The 12,880-nt window shown below is 31.8% G+C and overlaps 1 protein-coding gene and 1 long non-coding RNA gene across 2 annotated transcripts in view; one reads left to right on the top strand and one right to left on the bottom strand.

Moving 5' to 3' along the window:
• The window catches only part of LOC122513374 (serine/arginine repetitive matrix protein 2), a 205,319-nt gene that overhangs the window by 23,610 nt on the left and 168,829 nt on the right, over positions 1-12,880 (top strand).
• On the bottom strand, positions 7,094-12,717 carry LOC122513376. Its single transcript, XR_006302738.1, has 2 exons — positions 12,319-12,717; positions 7,094-7,158 (listed from the first exon to the last, which is right to left on the bottom strand). It is a non-coding gene; the product is annotated as an uncharacterized LOC122513376 (long non-coding RNA).

Genomic DNA, 12,880 nt, shown 5'->3' with positions numbered 1-12,880 from the left:
TTGGAGGCAACTCTGGCCAACCCCTCAACCCAACCTCCTGGTGAACACCACCCCCACTACCCTTTCCACCTCATACCCCTAGTCCACTTCCATCCACGAGATCTCCCTGCAACCCCTACCCCTAGAAAAACGTCCCTCCACCCGCAACCCCCCCGAACACGACCCCCCTTTACCCCCTGTGCGCCGCCCGTCCTACGGCCGCTTCATCGGGCAACGCCCAGATACGGGCATAGGGCTCGAAATATCGGATCTCCACCCCCCTCCTCCACCCTACCCCCTCCCAACCCGTTCCCTCTACCCCCGTTGCCCCCAGATCTTTGCCGCTGGTGCTGCCGCTGTGTTGCTTGCTACTCCTACTGCTACACTCTATCGCTATGTTTTAGCGCATATTTCTCTATTTCCCTAGATTTATATCCAGGTGTGTGATTCCCTATACTTTTGTATATCTTTATACATGTTTAGATTCGTATATAATTGCAATGTTATTTACTGGAATCATACTTAAAACCTGTTACAATACCACTGTTACCAGTTCTTACCCTACCCTCGTTTCTGTATCAGAATATTTAAATGAGTTCTTCTAATTGTTTAGTTTGATCGAAAATAAAAGAAAATTAAGTGTACGAGATTAGGGTGAGGGGGAGGAAGTAACCCTTAAAAATATGTTCCATCGTATCGTGTATTTTTAGATAAAAAATATATGTGTAATACTTAAAATTCCAGAATTATTCGATAACCAAACCACGAATAGAATGGCATGTTTTATTTAGTCATTATTATCAGTTATAAATTCTATACCGAAAAATTTCTATTCGGTCGAACCGTAAAAGCCAATCTCTTCTTTCTCTCTTTCTCCTATTTCGCGTTATGCATTTATGCGAATCGTGGTTGTTATCTATTTACGGTACACGCGATAATTAATTGCATACGTCATGTTTACACGCGTATACATGCATGCATGCATGCATGCATTCATACGCGCATTAATATCGTATTCCTCGTGCACATAGGGTGAAAGAAAATAATTTTTTACGTAATTCTGGGAATTATTAATTATTCTTTTTCATTATTTGTCTTCATTGTCATCATCGGAAATATTTCATTAGCCGTTATTTCGCTGTTTATACAAAAATATGAATTATTTATATTTATTATAATTATTTCATTTGTTCTCATAAATTTAAGTATAGAAATGATTTTTTTTTTTTTTTTTTCATAACGTAAAAATTAAAAAATGCTACGTATTATATTTTATTCTTTTTTTTTTAGTACACAGATCGTTCTACATTTCTTTTACCTTTTTATCATCCCCCGAATATTGCAGATCTACTACTACTACTACTACTACACCTACATACATACACACACAACACGCACAGTCCTCTCATTTTATTTCTACGTAAATAATTGCATCGTACAAATATACGATGCATATGTGTATAACAGGTACAAGTACTCGAAAACTTTCCTCCAACAATAATACATATTTGTATGCGTATATATGTGTACGTTAGTTTGTATGTAGGACACATCTGTACTTGTACTGGTTGCACATTTGCATAAATTTATGCGTGTATGCTGGTTATCGATTGCACTCCGAAGCCTAGTTTCCACGATATACTTTCTGAGTTATTTACGAATGTATCCTACTGTCGAAAATCTTTACACCACATTCATACACCCGTCATACACACATACACATTTATATATATTTGCGTACACTTGTTCATACCATTCCAGTTCAAACGTCGTTTCAACTATTGACAAATTTGTATCCAGAGGATATTTATAAATGGAAGAACTTGCTCGGATAATAAATCGTAAATTTTTTCGTATGTTTCTATGAATCAATAATTAAAAAAATAAAAATATAAAAAATATATATAAGACACACACACACACAGAGTTGATTTAGAGAATATTTAATTTAAAACAATTATTATTTTTAATATCGGTTCGATTGTTTTATTGGATATTATTTTTCTTTCGTATAACCTCAAAAAGTGTTCAACGTATATTTTCAAACGGGATTCTTAATTTCAATATGGCGTCGGAGATAAGTTAACCTCTATACGAATTGAAAGATTACGTTATTATTTTTATTATTATTCGTAAAATTTGCTAAACGTTTTTTTTTATAATATAGTTATTTTCATTTTTTAAATACCATCGAGGAATATAACTATTGATCGTATTATTATTATTATTATTTGTAAAGTTTCGAAAATTCTTTCTCTTAGAATTTGATTAATACCAAGATGGCGTCTATTAGGGATAATTGTTAGATCGTTCGAAAGGTAATTTCGTTAAAAGTTCGAGGGGGGGGTTGAAAAGTTCAGAACGTATTATACATAGGGGGGTGCAAAAAAAAAAAGGATTTAAAGGATTAATATATAACAAGCAAACATATATTCCAGACAATCCGAGTGATGTATTACAAAAAGATTAGACCATCTGGCAGGTTTATAAATTGCTAGTGATTACTAAGATAACTGACTGAGAATCAGAAAAAGAGAGAAAGAGAGAGAGAGAATGAGGGAATACAAAGTGGAATATACAGTTAGAGTCACAGGAAATATCGTGACAATATTTTTTTCGACATTGATTCATTCTTTCTGACCAACTTGACAGTAATAAAAGAAATTTGTTATTTAGAATGTTGACAAATTTGCCGGTATATAATATTCAAAAGTACGCGAACAAAAATTAACTAACCACAATGTGATGTATCATAATAAATCATATTTTGAATTACGTTTACAAAAAAAGGTAGTAAGATTTTCATCAAAACGATTGGATAAAAAAAAATTACGTTTAATCATTAAACGAGGTATAGAAAATTGAAGAAAGTGTGGCTTGAGGGGGGGGGCTAGTAATTTTTATTTATTCGTATCCAATTATATTTTCTTTATGTATTATTTATCGAATTAATTTTTTCGACGAAACAATTTTAATTAATATTTTAAATATGCATGTTTTTTTTAAATCAGTATCATTATTATCATCATTATTATTATTATTATTATTTAAATATTGTATAAAAAAAATAAATAAGATAAAAAGAGAAAGAAGAAGAAGAGAGAAGAGAATGCGATTTATATATATATGTGTGAGTGTGTGTGTGTGTGTGTAGTATATGCGTATGTGTTACGTCCGGGAATACTACCACCGGAAGTTGGAGGCCACCGTCTGACCTTGCGTTGGAGGCCACCGTCTGACCTTGCGTTGGTCGGTTGGTCGTTAGTCGGTTTCAACTTCCTTCGGGAGGCTCGATCCATCTAACGGGTGTCCCGTTTATCACGCGTTCTTATCCAATGTTTACTTTCGTTATTTGACAATTATTTATCTTTATTCGATACGATTCCCATTGACAAATGAGTTTTGACATTTGCCCCTCCCTCCCTCCCCCTGCCTGCCTGCCCCGCCCCTCATAAATCGAAATACTATTTTTAAAAACTGTGATCATCATACGTGACAGTATTACCCCCACCCCCCATTTGCTGCTTAAAAAAAAAAATCGGTCCACACGAGTAACCCATACTTCAATCAACGTTTATTATAATTAATTAATTTTAATTAATAACAAAAATTATTACAAGTATCACATTTTTTTCCTTCTTTTAACGTTTGATTATATTAATTGACCGAACACGTTGCATTAAAATAAATAAAAAAAGAAAAAAATGATATATTACCTCCGTCGTTAATTATTCAATCAATTTAGTCATAAATTGTGTGGTTTATTTTTGTTTCTTCTCTTCTTCTTCTTCTCTTCTTCTTCTTGAACACCTGATGAAAAAAATGCTTACTCCTACTCCTTCCCATTTTTCGTAAATTTCTGTTTTTTTTTGTATCTTTCTTTAAATCGATATTAGAAGTGGTCAATACTTATGCTATCATTCGTCAAGTGAGTCACGAACAAACGGACTAAATATTAGCTGGCATGAAAGATCGGATATGGACCCCTTTAACAGACTGGAACTGTAATATGGAACATTCAAGCCGATAGATCAGTATTTCTCATCTTTCTCTTTCTCTTTCTCTTTCTCTTTCACTCGCCCCCTCCCCTTCTCTCCCCCTCCCCCCTGGCCCACCCTCTCTCTTTTCTCGTTCACCATTTTTTCAAGGCCCAACACTCGTTGTTTTCCAATCCGTTTTACGGATCTTTTTTCCCCCCTCATAGATTTCTAACTTAATTTAATTGAATTTAACTTAACTTAACTTAATTCAATTGTCACTTGAGAATTCCATTCGAAACAAAAATCCATCCAAATCTTGAATCCATTTCCGGGGTTGGTTTGTTTTTTTTTCTTCTTTCTTTTTTCTCTTAATTTTTAATTACTTACTTTTAATTAACCTAATTTCATTAAATTCCCACCGGTGTTGTTGCATGGTAAGTTTTTTGCTCGTTTATCACCATGACAAATGTTTGTCAGTGATTGAATCATGTCGTACCCCCAATCGCGTGACATCAATCTAATTCTTTTATTCGAAATAATATCGTACATATATAATATTTTTTTGTTAACAATTAAATTAAGCAGGGTGGTGGGGTGGTGGGGGTAGAGGGGGGTATAATTCTATGTATCAAAGTTAAAATTTTAATATTAGATAAATGTGATTTTTATTTTATATAAAATTAATTGCAAACCCTTAGATATAAATTCAGATGATCACAATCTTACAAATGATTTACAATTACAATTTACGAACATTGAATTATTTCCAATCGTTTGAACTAATGGATTATAATTTGACACGTTAAACGTCGTAATCGTTGAAATTTACAGATGATAAAAAATGTAATCCGTTTGAACTTAATTCTCTTTCCTTTTCTAGCCCCCCCCCACCCCCCGATCAGTTATAGTAAACATTGGAATTAGTATCATTGACAACAAGAGCTTACATTGATAAGCAGGGGAGCACGTTAGTAAACCGGAAAACAATTGACCAGATTGCGGTATCACGACAAATTACTCGAACAATTAGTACCAAAGCGGATTTCTCGGCTGAAACCAGCCCTCCTCAGCCCTCCTCAGCCCTCCTCAGCCCTCCTCAGCCCTCCTCAACCCTCCTCACACTTCCTCTCACCCCCTACCCTAACCCCAGTCTAGCTCGATTTAATACTTCGATCGACAACCACGTGGTTCTGTACAGTCAACGTTAAGACACCATTGGGGTAGTAAACATTTCAATGAATTTTTTTAATAATTATTTATACATTCAAATCGATTAACTTGAATTATTTTTTTATTCTTTCTTATTAAGTAGATTTTATTCTATTTCTTTCTATTTCATTTATTTATTTATTTATTTATTTGATGTATTGTAACACAATGATATAGATCAAAGGAGTGGTGGTGGGGGTAGTAAACATTTCAATGAATTTTTTAAATAATTATTTATACACTCAAATCGATTAACTTGAATTATTTTTTTGTTTTTTCTTATTAAGTAGATTTTATTCTATTTCTTTCTTTTTCATTTATTTATTTATTTATTTATTTATTTGGTGTATTGTAACACAATGATATAAATAATATTTTATTATCAAACACACACACTTTTTCTTTCTATTAATTTATTTTATTGTATATATTTATATTTTTTCTTTTTATTATATTTTTTTTTTATTTTATTGTATATATTATTTTTATATTTTATTATATATATATATATATTTAATTATATTATAATTAAATTATTTATATTAATTTATTTTTATTTTATTGAAACTTTTCTTAAAAGTAAACCATAAAAAAATGATGTTAACAACGTATGGTGTTAGTATTTGGCATAATTGTCGAATAGAATACGAAAAAGAGGGAAATTGTTTGAAATGATTTGCTTCTTTTTTTTAAATAGAAAATAATAATAATAATAATAATACATCGTTGTCAAGGGAGTATAATATTGTTTAAATTATCTCGGTGGACGAGAGAAATAAGATTTTAGCTGAGCTTTCACCGACGGAGAGAGAACTCATCGTTCGTTGATTAATTAATTATTCTAATTTGATTCTTCTTTAGAAATGATCCTCTCGTGATTAAAATGAGACACCTGACACACATATGCGTTCAACGTACATTTTTTATTAACTTTTACATACACTTATTATCATTTATAATTATTCTTATTCGTTTATCGTACTTAAACTTAATCATACTTACACATTTATTCACTTATTTATTTATTTATATATATATTATATATATTAAATAATAAATAATAATAAATTAAATAAATAATAAATATAAAATAAGTAATAATAAATATTATAATTAATAATATTAATATATTATAATTAAATAATAATAAATATTAAAATAAATAATAATATATAAAAAATTAAATAATAAATATAAAATAAGTAATAATAAATATTATAATTAATAATATTAATATATTATAATTAAATAATAATAAATATTAAAATAAATAATAATAAATAAAAAATTAAATAATAAATATAATACATATATATTAATTATATAATAATATATATATATATACAGATTTATTGATAAATGTATTTATATATAATTTGACTAATTTATATATTCACTCACACATATCTTCCTTCATCCATTAATTCATTAATTAATTCACACGTATACTTTGATTTTTATTCATTAATTTATTCATTAATTCATTAATTAATACACCCAACTCGTCAACTCTTATTTATCATCTATCTTTATTTTTGTTATTATTATACACATATATATGTATATAATACACACAGAAACAAATACATACACGTATTATACAGTATAGGGTGAGATACAATTATCAATATTATGATATAATAATTTATATTAATCTTCTTTTTCAAATATTGTTCAAAATATTGTTCATATTTAAACTGAACCCTTTCAACTTATTTTCCATTTGTTCGTATAAACCATAGATGATAGAAAAAGAAAATTGCGATGAAAAGGTGTGTGTGTGTGTGTGCACGTAGAAAAAAAAATATGGCGACTAGGAGAAGCAAGAAAATAAAAAAATACATTTGCGAACAAATTCAGATCAATCTTTCAATACACATTTTTTTTCTTTTCTCTTTCTTTTTCTTTCTATGTTGATTTTTTTCTTTTCATCCCTTATTTTTCATCAACCTCCATTTCTTCCCCACCTGTTAACTTTCGATGTAGAAACCTGCACACACACACACACATATACACATACATATATTGAAATACAAATAAGGTCTCATTAGAATTCGTATTATCATTGTCGTTGTATTTAATATATGCAATATTAAAGATAGTAGTTGTAGTAGTAATGATGGTGGTGGTAGTGGTATAAAAAGGTATCCTCGACCTACTTTACTTACCCCTTATCCGGGTAGTACTTAAAAATGAAATATTTTCGAATACACGTTTATTTACTTATATTACATGCATAAATCTATTCATCTTTTGAAATGTAAAAAAAAAAGAAAAAAAAAAAAAATAGAAACAAAAGAAGAAGGAAAGGGAAACAAAATCTACCCAATTAGATTATATATTCGAAGACCTCAATTTTCAGAGTACACTTTTCAATGATTTGAACATTATCAAACGAGTATGTATCATCTCCTGTTATAAATAATAATATTTAATCGTTAATATAGTTTTATACAGAATTAATTTTTCTTATTGCAATACTTTATATACAATTAATTAATAATAATATTATCGTTCGCGTATAATTTTTAATATATTTTTAATCTAATAATAATTTTAATATATTTTTAATATATAATAGATAATAATAGATAATAATAGATAATAGTAATAGATAATAATATAATAATAATAATATAATAAAAATAGATAGATTAATAGATAATAATAATTTTTACTATTTTTTAAATAATAATAATTTTAATATATATTTTTAATATATAATAGATAATAATAGATAATAATAGATAATAATAGATAATAGTAATAGATAATGATTAATAGACAATAATGTAATAATAATATAATAAAAATAGATTAATAGATAATAATAATTTTTAATATATTTTTAATATAATTTTTATATAATAATAATAATAACTGTAATAATAATAATTTTTATAAATAATTTGTATATAATATAAATAACATACACCTTGTTTTTTTTTTTAGATTACCAAAACGTATAAACGTAAATATTTTTATTATTTCAAAATTTATAAATCAAAAATATATATATCCGACATTTTGTGTGCGTGTGTGTGTGTTTGTGATACACAACAACGAATTTTCTGACACAACCAACAATCATCTTACGATTGAAGCTAACTATTGATCAGAAACGGTCAGAAATAGGGGAAAGGGGGGGGGACCCTCAATAGGACGACGACAGGTGTTGCGTTCAATCAGGACAATGCCAGGTCACGCACGCGTTTATGCTGATTCGTCAGAAATTTTCTGTAACACGATTGGAAAGTTTCGATCATTGAAATTTTCTGACGATCTTCCGGATCTACTATGAAAAAAAAATCGAATAATCCAATTGGAATTCGTTCATTCAAACGGGTTCCTTAAAATATTGGAATTTCTTGTTTAGCAACCCCCTCCCCTACCTACCCCTTGCCAGCTTAGAATATTAATATAAAAATACAGGTACACGCATAAATGTATATACTTAATTGGGACACGACACCTGGCCAGTAATCGCGTGTTTTTTTTTTTTCTTTTTCATTGCCCCTCTCCCCTCCCCTGATCGTTCGAGCATCTCATCCCCATTCGTTGTGGTAGTTTGAAAAAAAGAAAAGAAAAGAAAAAGGGGTCACATCCACCACCACCACCACCACCACCACCAGCATCCGTGTAATTTTTTTTTCTGCTCCCATCTCTCCACCCCCTCCCTCTCCCCTCCCCTCTCTCTACCTTTCTCGTCCCTTTTCTTCTCCTCCTGGTTGGCGGTGTTTCTCGTTGAGTCATTTTTGTTCTCTTTCTCTTTCACTTCGTACACACCCTCGTCGGTTGCTGTTCAACACACCACCCACCAACATTGGTGCATTTGCTTGCAACTTGCTTGTAAATGTACTGGGTGTACACGCAAGAACTTGGTACAGGGAAAGAAAGAAAGGGGGCATGAGGGAGGGGGAGGTTCTGTTACACTGTGTGCTGCTGTTGGGGGGTGGTGGTGGTGGTTCTTCTCTCTCGACTCGGCCTATTTTCGCAAACTCGCGATCCGCGTAGTGTGCATCAAAAGCTGCTAGCAAATGTGGTGGTGGTGGTGGTGGTGGTGCGCGCGCGTATTCGAGATCGGAGGTGGTTGGGGGGGGGTGGTGGTGGTGTGTGCGTTTCGCGTACGTTGAAAAAAAAAAAAAAAGAAATAAAAAGAAACGAAAAGAAGGAAGAAACAGAAACGCGATGAGAGAGTTGGTTGGGTAGAGAGAGGGGGGTTCGAGGGGGTGGGGGGTGGGTAGACAGGACAACAGGGTGAAATAGAGAGAGATAGAAAATGTGATCTTTTGTTTTGAGAAATGCACGTTCTTTCTTTCCTTTCTTTATCTTTTTTTTTCTATATGTGCAGGTGTATGTATGTGTGTGTGTTTGTTTGTGTTTGTTTGTGTGTTAGTTAAAACGTACAGGTACCTATGCTCGTTAGGTATTTTCTCTTTTTATTTTACCATTTTCGTTCTCTTATTCACCCACTCGTTATTCTCAGTGAAATGGGATTCGCGTTTCAAGAAAGTCCTCCTGTATATGTCTATGTGGTTCTTCCTTTGTACGTAAGCTACCCTCTCCTTCTTCTCCCCCTACTCTACCCCCTCACCATCACTCTCACTTTGGTGTATCTGGTTGCATACGTTTGCAAGTATTTCTGTCTCTCTCTCTCTCTTTCTCGTTGCACTCTTTCGGCTCAGAAATATTCGTATTCCTTTTCTGTATAGTATTTTTATGGGTATGTGTTTTATGGGGGATGAGGGAAGAAAAAGTAGTGACGTACTTGTTAGTTTTTCTTCAATAATTCTGATAAGTATTGTCCGTTTTGTACCTTTTTCATTGATGTGTTGTTTGATTATCATGGAATTCTTGTTAGATTTTGTTTCTTTTTTATTGTTGTTTAGCGTTGTCTAACTAATTTTTCGGATTATTTATTTTCTTTCTTTTAAAACGATTAATATTCAACGGGGGGAATTATATTTGTCCTTAAAGTATTTGGAATATTAAAACAGTATTGTCTTAAATTGAAATAATCTAAATAAATGAAATAAATGAACAACGCAACACCTTCGAATAATATTTAAAATGAAATTCATAAATATTCCAATCCTAACAACAACAACAACAACAACAATATCGTAAAAATTATAAAAGCAATCGTAAAAAAAAAATATGACACGTTTTAAAATGCCATCGCAGAAGGTTATATTTAAAATTTATCAAAGATGTTGCAAAAAGAAAATAAAATAAAACAGAAAAAACTGGTGCGAAACTGTGTTTTACCAGTTTGAAACGTTTCACACTTATTGTTGTATTCCTCCTCCACCTCTCTCTCTCTCTCTTTCTCTCATACACACACACATACACACAAACACATTCTCTCATTCTCTCCAAGCCGTTACTTTTTCTCTTTTCGTATACATGAGCACGTGGAATGAATAAAAACAAAACTAATGACACACTGAGAGATTCGGGACAGTAACGGTGCCTGTTCTCCCAGCAGCAGCAGCACCAGAACCAGAACCAGCACCAGCAAATAACTGTCAGCCTTGCTAGCTCGATATAAAGAAAGAAACACCACACGAATCCTCTCTCTCTCTCTCTCTCTTATTCTCTCTTATTCTGTTGTATTATGTACTTGGAAACAGGCTCGAAAGGTGCATTCACATTGGAACACGTTGATTCGTTACCGGTCGAGTAGGATGACGATTCTCAAAGTATTCGTATTCGTGTATGTATATATATATGTGTGTGTGTGAGAGAGAGAGAGAATAGAAAACGAGTTTCTATGCAAGATACGATGTTACACATTGATGTAAAAGCTAAAAAAAAAGGAAAAAAAAAAAAAACTGTCACCGTCAACGCGAGACAATAACACTCATTCATTCGCTCGCATACCACCAATCACCACTACCCTCCTTTCCTTTCTTTTCTTTTCTTCGCATTTTTGTTTATTATTTTTTATTTGTTTTTTAATTTCTGGAGGGATGTTTTGTTGTTGTTGTTGTTGTTGTTTGAATAATTATTAATGTATTTTAAATATTTTCTTGTTGTTGTTGTCTTCATTTTTCTAATTGTTTTACGTATGTATGTGTAGTTACGTTTATTCTCATACACGTACACCCTTTCTCTCTGTTTTGTTAAAGATTGTATTATAACATATAGCTCAGGTTTAACCGAGAATGATGGGTTATTTATAGTTAGGTGCTGGTCAAACGATCGATAATGATGAAACGCGCTTTTAAATTAAACTTTTGTTTTTTTTTTCTTTTTTTTTTTTTCGTATCGACGATGTTAGTTGATTAAAAAAGGAAAAGAAGAAAAGAAATTCTATTCTCTACGTCATTCAGGGATAGTTGAACGAAAAGAAGAGAGAGAGAGAGAGAGATAGAATATATCGATGTTCGTAAAGGGTTGTAGTATTAACGAGTTGAAGGGTGGGGGTTGGTTGAATTGAATGTTCAATATTATATTCGATTTATATGTTCAAATTATAACACAGTTATTGGAAAATTATATAGGATTGTAATAATAATAATTAATAATTAATAATAATAATAATAATATTTGAGAACAATAGTAACGGGGATATTTTTTTTTTTTTAGGCACGTTCAAAGTTTGAGAATGATTAAGTATGGAATGTTAGATTTTAAAATGAAATTTCAATCAGTCTGACGTTTCGTAATGAATTATCTAATATTATTGTTATTAGATCACGCATACACATTTAATATAAATACATAATTTAAGTGTATAGTAAATACTTGTCTTTTCAAGTATACACATTCAAATAAATCCTACACGAATACGAGTGAAACGTGTACAAGTTAGTTGGAAATATTATAGAATCGTGCTTGCGTGACACACTGTCTTACGTAATTCTAATATTTTCTTTTTATTCATTTCCACTCGATCAAACAAATGACGTATTTCGAAAAAAATAAAAAAAAATAAAAACTAATAATAATCATAATAAGAAGAAAAAGGTAAAAATCGATCGTACGTTCGATACTCAGTTGAACTTTCAAACGGGTATTATATTTTAAAAGCATAGAACTCTCATTACTTTGGAAACTTTCCAAGATTTTAATAAATGAATTGTAAGAACACTTATTTAACTGTTATCCTTACATTTTACTCGTATTATTTTATTTGAATTTTTACCTCGGCACCCACCTTTGCGAAGTAAACCCTTCTTTTTTTCTTTAAACGAATCAACCAATCAAATCCAACCAACCAACCAACCAGCCAACCAACTAACCGGATCGTAGAGAAACGACACGATAATTACGTAATCGTGAAAAAGAATCGGAAAGAAACGGTTAAAAGAAAAGCAATTTCTAATCTTCGTGCGGAACGGTAATATCGCCCGCCACGAGATTCGAACGATTTGAGCGGGCTCGCATAGAAGAGTGGGAGTGATGAAGAGGGAGAAGAGAGGGGAAACGTAAACGAGAAACAGTAAGGAGTGGGAGTATCGTAGCAGGAGTGGGGAGGAGTCGTTCTTCAACGTTAACTCGATGGAGAGAAGAGAGAGGATTGCGGTAGGTCGGATAATCAAAATGGCCGACGCGTTTCGCGTTACCATGGCGACGAAGTACGGGCTTTACCGCGGGTGGGGGTAACCTTCGCGAAAAGGGGCGGAGCGTTAACCGTCGGCGGCCATTATGTTTTCCGTCGAGCGCCGAGAGCTTGCACCATCTAGCGGTTATTTGGACGAACTAAT

Source organism: Polistes fuscatus, unplaced genomic scaffold, assembly GCF_010416935.1.
Source record: "Polistes fuscatus isolate 324 unplaced genomic scaffold, CU_Pfus_HIC Scaffold12, whole genome shotgun sequence".
NCBI classification, from domain to species: Eukaryota; Metazoa; Arthropoda; class Insecta; order Hymenoptera; family Vespidae; genus Polistes; species Polistes fuscatus.
The sequence above is the reverse complement of the archived record's forward strand: the minus strand, read 5'-3'. Positions and strand labels throughout refer to the sequence as shown.